The sequence below is a fragment of the Charadrius vociferus genome, unplaced genomic scaffold (genome assembly GCF_000708025.1).
Source record: "Charadrius vociferus isolate BGI_N301 unplaced genomic scaffold, ASM70802v2 scaffold104, whole genome shotgun sequence".
In the NCBI taxonomy this organism is placed as follows: domain Eukaryota; kingdom Metazoa; phylum Chordata; class Aves; order Charadriiformes; family Charadriidae; genus Charadrius; species Charadrius vociferus.
The window spans coordinates 7554560-7564084 of NW_009648255.1; positions in this window are offsets into that span (position 1 = coordinate 7554560).

Consider the following 9525-nt stretch of genomic DNA (forward strand, 5'->3'; position numbering starts at 1 on the left):
TCTTTCCTCCATATTTATGGCAGTATAAAGGAATCTTAGTGGAGATTGAGTTCCTCCCCTTTTTCTGTCAAACATACCTTTAGTCAAATTTCTAGTGCAATAGTTTTCTTTTAACATTGCAAATACTAAGAGAGAAACATACGGGTGAGAATAATAAACAAAGCATGGAAAAGACTGATATGTGCACACAGCTAGGCATGAGTTCTTCTTCATACCTTCCAGAACAGAACTGGCCTAGTTGTCCCTTTCTTCTGTTCATGGTAGCAGTGTTAGTTTAGATGCTTTGTTCTGCATCCTCTCTATGGGGTGACGTGACAGGACACAACTTCCTTGTGCTTGCTTATATACAGCCAGCTATTTGGATGTGTAGCACGTTGTGGATGGAGGAGAGAGCATCCGTAAATTATGAGTTGTAGTCATAAAATGGCGATTCTTTGCCAGCTATGAGGGAGCACAGCAAGCTTTTCTCCAAATCAGGCCATTTTTTCTTGCTGTTGTGAAAAGAGAGAGGTTGACTCTCTTTTTGCTTTTCAGGAAGCTTAATGCTTCTGCGCTGCCTTCAGCCCTATACTGATAATAGGCTCTATAAGGCAACTTTCATGCAGTCATTCATTTAGCAATGAAATTGCACGTTGGATAAGTGGACTTGACCAAGAACAAGGTAAGGTTAAAGCAAGCATTTAGACTTTTTTTTTTAAGCTAGTCAGAGTAGATTAAGGCCACTGAATGCACATTACCACTTTTAAATAGAATCACAAAGATGCACTTTTCCTGCAAAAATGTTGTAGAACCTTGTACGTCTGTTAATGAGCACTTCTTTTAAAATGTCTAAACCTAGGTATTTCTGTATGGGGGTTCTTGACTTCTAATTGTGCAAGAGATCCAAATTGTTAATTTTAATTGACCCTTCTAGCCTTAAAACGAATGTAAATACTTGCAGACCCTTATTTTTTGTTTTCTTTTGAAAACTTTGCTTTAAGGTAGCTCACCCTTTGATTGTACTTGTAAATGTTTTTCTGGTAGGCCTGTTGCTTTCAGAGGCTGATAGTGGAATGATAGGCAAGATTGAAAATAAATTTCCGTTTTGAAGCTTGTGTACTCATTATTAAAGTGTGTGAAAGGAGTTCCCTGACCCATTACAAAACATTCTTTACCAACAGAAAGCATAATGTGTTCTGATGACACTTATAATTGCAGTACTTCCAGAACAATTACTCTGGTAGTTCATTTTCATATTGTTGGGAATCGTATTTGCATGTTATATTTAATTGAAAACGGCATGCTTTGCTCTATGCACATCTGGAAATACTCATTGGGTTTAACTTGAGAGCAAATGTGTATTTACTTCGCAGGTAAGCAAACATTTAGCTATCCTGACAGGAGTATGCATTTTAATATCGCTTGCATGCGATACTACATCCCTATACAGCTGCGTTTTTTCCAAGTTATAGCCAGTCCAAGTAGTGGTGGATACTGAATGCTGAGGTGTTTATTCAGCATATCAGAATCCAACGGTTATGAAGTTTCGAATTGTGCCAAAAATTAATTTGTTGTCAGGTGTTGGCCTCTGTGTCCTCAGATTCATTTGCTGATGTTGCCTCTCTTCACACTTCTGTACTAAGTGAGGTTCTAGCTCAGTATTTCCACAGAAAAAGGAAATAGATCTCAAAACTTTGAACAGTGGCCCTTTTGCCACTCTTCACCCTGAGCTATGATGAAACCCCCCCTTTCCTTTGACAAAGAGATGTTTGTGAACTTTTCACATGTAACTGAAGAGACCTGGTTAATGAAGTGCCAAAAACTGAATTAGGAAGGACATCTCTGTAGAGGATGAAGAATAAAGATAATGGGGTGGTGCACTGGCACAGAATGAGAAGCAACCCAAAAAAGATAAAGCAGTGATGTCTGGCTGGGTGTGATTTGCCTGTATTGAAGTCAGGCTTATAAGTTAAACTAGAATAAACACAGAATTTCCTGCGATGGACTTGGGCATTCTAGAAAGTCTTTTGAATAGAGTCCGCCTTGTATTTTTAGGTTAAATTACCCTGATGAAAAGAATTTCTTTGTGTGCTTTCTGGATATGTAGTTTAATCAGGCAGTCTTGGAAAGAAGCGTTGGACTAATATGAGCGTTTTCTTGGTGCGATGCCTACACATTTTGTTTTGCAAGAGAGGAGGAAAGAGCTGTGGCCATCTTCCGATTGGATGGGAAAGAGCTACTTAAAGCTTGTTTTCAAGATTTTTTTTTTTCTGCTTTTTCTTCACATTGGTAACATTATTGAGGTTAATGATTATTTTTTTTTTTCAACTTAAATTCACAGCTGAAAATACCATCCAGAGTGTGAAAGAATTGTTAAATTAGCAGTTATTAATACACAGTGATTATAAGTTGAAGTCAGGCTGGGTGTGGAAGAATTCTTAGTGCATGGAAATCAGTCTTATCATCTGACGTCAGTTTCTTCCCATTATGTTATCTTCCAAAAGCCTTCTGCTTAACACCTCTGTATAATGATTTCTATTTCAGATAGCTCTGGGTACTTATTCTGTACACTTCTGAATCCTGCTGTGCCCTATCATCAGATAGACAAAGTGCTGCCCTCTCCTAGCGCCGCATGAGGCTACCCCGGTGTAACTTGTGATACGCCTGGAACTGGCAACAGGAGTGAAGGTTTTGTTGTATGAACAGAACTGGAGACTGGAGCGAAACTCCAGTTTGTATGTCCAGTGGGTAATCACTGGATAGGAACTCACTTTGGTTGTTACCGAGCTGGGTGGCAATCATTCAGTGTGTAAAAGATGCTGAACTACGCAGTGTCCTGAGCTGTTAATGTCTGTCTTTTTAGGGACTAAACTTTAAAAAAGCAGTGTTTCTTCCAACAATGCATTCTGCTTTTTGGCTTTGTTTGTTTGTTCAGGGTCAAAATGTGTGTGGCCTTGGTTTTTTTTTTAAAAAAAAAAAAAACAAAAACCAAAAAACCAAACACAAAAACCCACCCAAAAAGTACAAGATCAAATTCCATTGCATAAAAGTACATCTGAAAAGTTAAATTAAAATCTGTTCCTACAGATGAAGACTGCTGCCTTTGTCCTCCCTTTTTAACATTTAAACACACGCTTTACATGATGCTTAAGCCTTCAAGTCAAAGTTACGAGGTGCTTTAGCCAGGCTCGAGTCTGAGAACGAGACCCAAACCAGGACAATAACAAAATGACACAAAGATTGACTACACTGTGCTTGCTGGATGAAGTGAAAACTGCTAAAATATAAATCCTATATCCTGGGATTTCACTGCCTGCTGGAACTAATCTCATTAACTTAAAACCACCTGAGGCTTAAGAGAGATATACACTGCCGTGAGAAATTATATTTATCTCATCCTAGGGGGAAATCCTTTCCCTCCCCCAGTTTACCTTACTTCTGACTTTGTCGTTCTTGAATTACCAGGTCATTTCTCCCCCATGGGAAAGTCGTCATAGCTCACAGCAATGCAATTACTGTATCTGAAGTTCACTGCTGTATGAATGCTGAGATCACTGTTCAAGGTTTTTCTTCTTAAATAATTTCCTAAAGAAAACAAAGATTGGAAAAATAATACTATGATGTGTTAGCAGTTTACTTAAATAAAATTCCTTTGGAGTTACAGGAAAAGGTTCCAGAATTAAAGATGTGGCATAAGGAAAACAGCTTATTGAAAATATTTAAGCGTTTATTACCATTGTAAACCAACTACTGAGTTTTCTTTAACTAGTACAGTTTTAAGAGATCGGTTGCCTCTGATAACAGGTAATTGGATACAGAAATTTCAAATGCAAGGCTGCAGTTATAAATCCAACGAGCACTGTCAGCGAGAGCTGTGTAATCATGTGGTTGATCGCTGCACTCTTTAGAGTGAGGCTAGATCCCAAATCTACGTTCAGTATGAAAGTCCAGCCAGTAGAAATATTTCCTTGGACATGAGAGGATTTTGGGTGAGGCCTTATCTGATGGTCTTGTTGGACTTTGCAGCAAGGCAGGATGACCTTGTTCAAGTGTCTTTTAACGTTTGTCTACTTATGAAAAAAATAAATCAATTTTGAGTTATCCATTAAACAGCTCAAACATAGGATATTAAGAAAAGTAATATTAAAGCTGAGTTAGCTCTCGAAACCAAAAACTGAAGGCCTGATCTCTGAGTGAGTACGCAGAAAGCCTTACTGCAGTGAAAGCTTCTCGTGGTGAGCCTGGTCCTGGGCTCGCTGCTGCCAGAAGGTAGCCCGGAGCACGTTTGCGTCGTGGAGGTGGAAGTTACTTGCAGCTCTTTTGCAGGAGTGCCCTAAATACAGCTTCCTCCAGTGGGTGTTTCCACCAGTGGACCTGGGGCTGGTGTACTGCTACTGGAACTCTAGTGATGTGGCACGTGAATTTTGGGACAGGCAGTGAAATGGAGGTGCCGGTTTCTGTGAGTAAGAGAAATGACCACTGAGCAAAACTACCCATGTTTTCTGTAAAATCCAGGTCAGCTCAAAAGATGATTTGTGGATTTGAATGACAAGTCTGTCAAAGTTCAACATTAATAGTGGCTTATTAGCCTCAAGTCCCCACTTTAACGACCAGCTATTTAAAATGTCCTGCATTGTTGTCCCTATGCATAAACTATCAATAAATACAGTTGCAGACCAATTAAAGTAATAAAAATGAGAATATAAGGCCCTGATTCTGTTTCATCCTCACGGTATGAGTGGTGAGCAGGATGGAAGGTTGCTTTGCAATACTTTAGTCCATTAGCACGGAGGACAAGATGAAGAGAAGGTTTGTATTTTCAGAATGTCCTCCTTCCTTGTTACTACAAGCAATAGTGCTCTGTGCTTCAGAGTGTTTGATTGGTATAACTGGTACACTCTGTCAGTGCTGGACCCTATTTCTCCCATGAAAGTCATAGAGTTTGGACAACAGTGGCCTCATTGAGGGCCATGTGAGGAAGTGCAGAGAATGTTTCCCTATTCTTGAAAACAAGATAGGTTTATACATTTCCAGCATCCGGAGAGGTGTGTTTATCTCCAAATTTACCCCCAAAGCCACTCTGTTTCAGGGAGGTTGGCTGGGGTACAGATTAGACGAAACCTGACTGAGCCGTTATGATGGTAAAATTCAGTCCTTGACATTACAAGGAGGGTGTTTTAGGCATACATAATGGCCAGTGAATTTATGAAGAAGAGAGAGGATAAAGGTTGGGTTGGGGGGGACACGACAACAGTAGGATGGTTAACTAGGGGGTTTTGGTTTGAAGAGTGTTACTTATTTCTATGTGCATATTGGACCTGTAATTAATGCTTGATTTAGCAGTTTCTAGTAACAGGTGGATATGTACTACAATATATTTAATGTTTCCAGCAGTGTTAATAATAGCTCAGGTCAATTTGTGGTGTCAGATAATCAGGAGTGTAGCGCTGGTGTGTTGTGATTTGTTCAGAAGTCTACCTGAGTTCTTTGATAAATGGTACAGCAGTTTATTGGGTGAACTTTAATTTTATATGCAAGGCAATAAAGTGTTGGAGTAAAGGTTGAAAAAACAAGAACAAAATGCAGTGAGCACTCCGGTGTTGTAATGGACCTTGTTGTTTCCTGATATTTAACTGTATTTGAACATTCAAGTGATCTGGTCTGTTGATGTGAATGCCCTATTAAAAATGTTTAAGGGAATACAGTGAAATATGTACGAGCAGGTAGTTAAGTGCATTCATGTGTCTGAATAAGACATGTAACTTACCTGGCCTGTATTCTGCTAATTACGTATTGTTGTGATCTTGTCTAGATGAAAGTGAATTTGGCCAAGTGTTCTTGTTTAATTTTTCTGAATAATGAATAAATCAGTGAAGGTATAAATGATTATGGATATTGTGTTGCTAAGAAGAGAGACTATAGTGGTGTATGCTTGCTGAACTCTAGTGTACGTTCCTTTTCAGTCCTGCATAAATAAGTACAGCGTATTCTAGTTTGTTTAGTGATGGACAGGCTGTTAATTCTTAAAATAGCTAAGGAGTAGGAACCTGACACCTTGAATGATTTATGTGTTTTCTTTGTAAGGTTGTTTCTGTTTTGTAACCTTTAAAATGTGGGTTTTATGAGTGGTATCATTAAAATTTATACTCCCTCTAGTATGTGATGTTAGTCATTATTGCTCTGCTGTGCCTCCAGATCACCTGTCTGAATTATAAAACAGCCTTCCTTGGAGCTAAACCGTAATTTTTTTTCCTTTCTAGAGTAAATGCATGTTGACTTCATTATTTTTCATTGGTGCTCCCATACTGGAGCAGAGGTCAGAATCTGGCCTTTTCTACTTTCCATCCAAATGTGAAAGGTTGCTAGGAGTAACTGCGTATTTCTAAGAATGAAATATGAAGGGTCTTTTAACTTAGTGGAATTCAAAGTCAATCAGAAGAAACTGCCAGAGAATTTGTTCTGAAGTGTACTGTGTTTTTTTTTCTTTGAACTCAGATTGATATGCTCAGTAGGTGATTTAATGTTGTGCTAGGCTTTGTTACGCTAATTTTGAAATGTTTCAGTGAAGACTGAATATTCAGTAAGAGAAAAATATAAGCTAATACTAAAAGTAGACCACTGTCCTTGTTTCTATCAATTGAGACTTTTTTAAGGACCTTATATACCAGAAAGGATTTTGCAAAAGATTTCAAAGTTACACCTTTAGTCCACATCCTCAAAGTAAAGGTGCCAAAAAATCTTTCCTTCAGAAAGCTCTGCTATACTCAGAAAAGTTGTGGGCTTTTTGGAAGCAAATGAATAAAATGGAAAATGGAAGTTTGTGGATTACTGCTCTGGTTCAGTGAAGGTTGTCAAGCAAACTACTTGTTACTGCTCTGTAACTCATGAATATGACTCATCTCTCTTCTCTTTTTTTTTTTTTTTCAAGAAATGAAAGATCTTATCTATCTACTCAAACTAACAGTACACATAGCAGGTTGTAGTATGATGAGTTCATTGCAAGCTCCCCAAATAAGATTTAGTTAGCCAGATTTAACACAGGTAATATGGAATTGTTCTCTGAAACACAGACTGAGCAGTATTATTGTGGATGTGCTAGTTTTTTCACCTCAGACTTGCTTGCCTTATGTGAGAGCGCTACGTTTCAAGCTCTTCTTAGCAATGCCAATAGGAGATGTTTTGATTATTTTTTTTAACAAAAACCTTACTATTGTAATAACCAGTGTTTTACTGATGTTAAGAGGATAAAACACTAATTTTAGTGCAGCCTGAGGCTACCATGATATTGTCAGTACTGTCATCTATTTCCACGGAAAGATGTGTGAAGTAGTACTAGGAAACAAGTTTGAACAACAAAAAAAGTGTTATTGTTGGAAAGCTTGAGCATGAAATAGCTCAGATTAGAGTTATGTCAGATTAAGCGCACTCAAGCATTAGATCTTCAAGCCAGTGGCCTCTTGGTGAAACATTTGGTATAATGCTGCACATTGTTGCAGTTAGTAAGATTCCCTGTTTGCTTCTGTTCCCAAAATGATTATTTTCTCAATATTTGCAAGGTAAGCTTCATGTCATGTTACAAATCTCCCTATTTATTTTCGCAGTAAAGAAAACGTGAGCATCAGAGGTTCCTGCTTTGAACCCTTCCAGTAGCATAATTCCTAGAGCTGGAAGGGATGCTCTGTGGGCTTGTGCTCTCTCCTAATGTCAAATAAGGCCTGGTTCAAGAGTCTTGTCCTCCTCTCCCCCCACACACCGCACCTAGATTTTGATTAAAGTATTACTACGAAGTTGAAGTTTAATTTACTCTATGCTACTTACTTGTATTTAAATTTGTGAGCGAGCTCCGTACGTACATGTCGGTGAGATAGTGAAGGAGGTAGAAAGAAGAGCTGTGATGCTGATTAGAGGAGGCTGAGCAGAGTTTTTCATAGGGTTAATGCTTTCCAAATTGGAGGATATAAGATTGAAAGTGAAGGGCATACTCCTTGTTGAGGGAAAGTGGTAGAGTGGGCCTAATGCGGAATCTCATTAAAGCAACTGTCAGGATTCCTCTATTTTACCATCACCTCCCCTATTCTATAAGAGTCAACTGTCGTTTTGAGTGAGCATACTGCCAAAGAGGCATTTACAAATAAATGAAAAATGTCACAATTGATTTTGCTCCTTTCAGAGGCCTCTGTGTCAGCTTTGTCACAAACCCTTTGTTATTCTCTTTTTCAGATCTCTTGTCTGGACATTGGAAATAACTTTGGATGGTTCTGGGCTTCTTTCTGTTGACCCAGGGTAAGCTCACTGTTTTTTGACTTTTTATTAATATTTTGCAACAGTTAAATAATACTGACTTTTCAGTGCTTATAAAGGGTGAAATGCTAGAAATTCTTACCAGTTACCTGATGAATGTATATCAAAGCTGCATAGTACCATCTCCACTTGAGAATGCTACTAGCATAATGGATTTATTTCGTAGTTTCTTCTGCAGAAGCATTTGTGAATTGTGGTGATTACTTTGCAAATGTTGCATGCAAGCAGTACTAGCCACGTAAACCATAGATAGCTATGGGTTTTTTTATTTGTTTCTAAAGAATATATACTTCTAAGCTGATAGTGTACTTTTCTTCAATATTTATAATTTCTTGTTCTCTTACAATGTGTGTTACATAGTTATTATAGTGCATAATGCTGCTTGTAAACATATCGAAAGGTAAGCTGTTTTTCTTATGTATTTGCTGGCTGGGTAAGTGAACCTAATGGGCTATATCAGTAAATTCCTTTTAATGCGAAAGTGTTAGTGTAAGAATGGATATCTGTTGGAATTTTAAGAAACGCTTGAGATGGTTTAGATACAGTGAAGAATCTAACTACTATCACTTCTAATAAAAAAGTGTCTTAGTTATTTTCTCCTTGAACTTGTTTTGTGATAGCAATCAACAATACATGGAGTGTTTTACTAAAACTGCTGTGAAAGAGAACTTCATAAACATGTATAGAAATGCTCATGATCTTTTAAATAGGAGTTGAAGGTTTTTAACGACAGACCTAGTGCTACACTTAAGAATAATTTTTTTCCTTTTTGCATTTTCAATGATTTTCAAGAAGTGTAACCTGCAAATAGTTCTAGGAAAGGAGTTTACCTATTCCCACTAATTTCACAAAGTAAATTTGTGCTGTAGAGAACTAATTGTTTTGTGACGTTTTGTGTGAGTGTTTCTTAAGGGATTCTTCAGGAAGGATTCACACACATTTTGCAATCTGCCAAACCGCAGAAAGTCTCTATTTTCAGTATATGTTCTTTTTCTTCATAGCATATTTTAAAAAGCTGCTGCATTTTATCACTATTGCTAATAACAGATTTTTTAAAACAGAAGAACTGAAGAAAATCACATTGCTGTCACTGTTGTACTCTGGAAACTCCTAGGAAATCCATGAAGGACTTGGCCTCTTTAAGGGAAAACAAGAACCATTTACAGTGTCAACTGTCCTCTATACAGATTTATTTTCTGTTCCTCTTTCATCTGGGATTGTAATGTAGCCCAATTAGCTCTACTC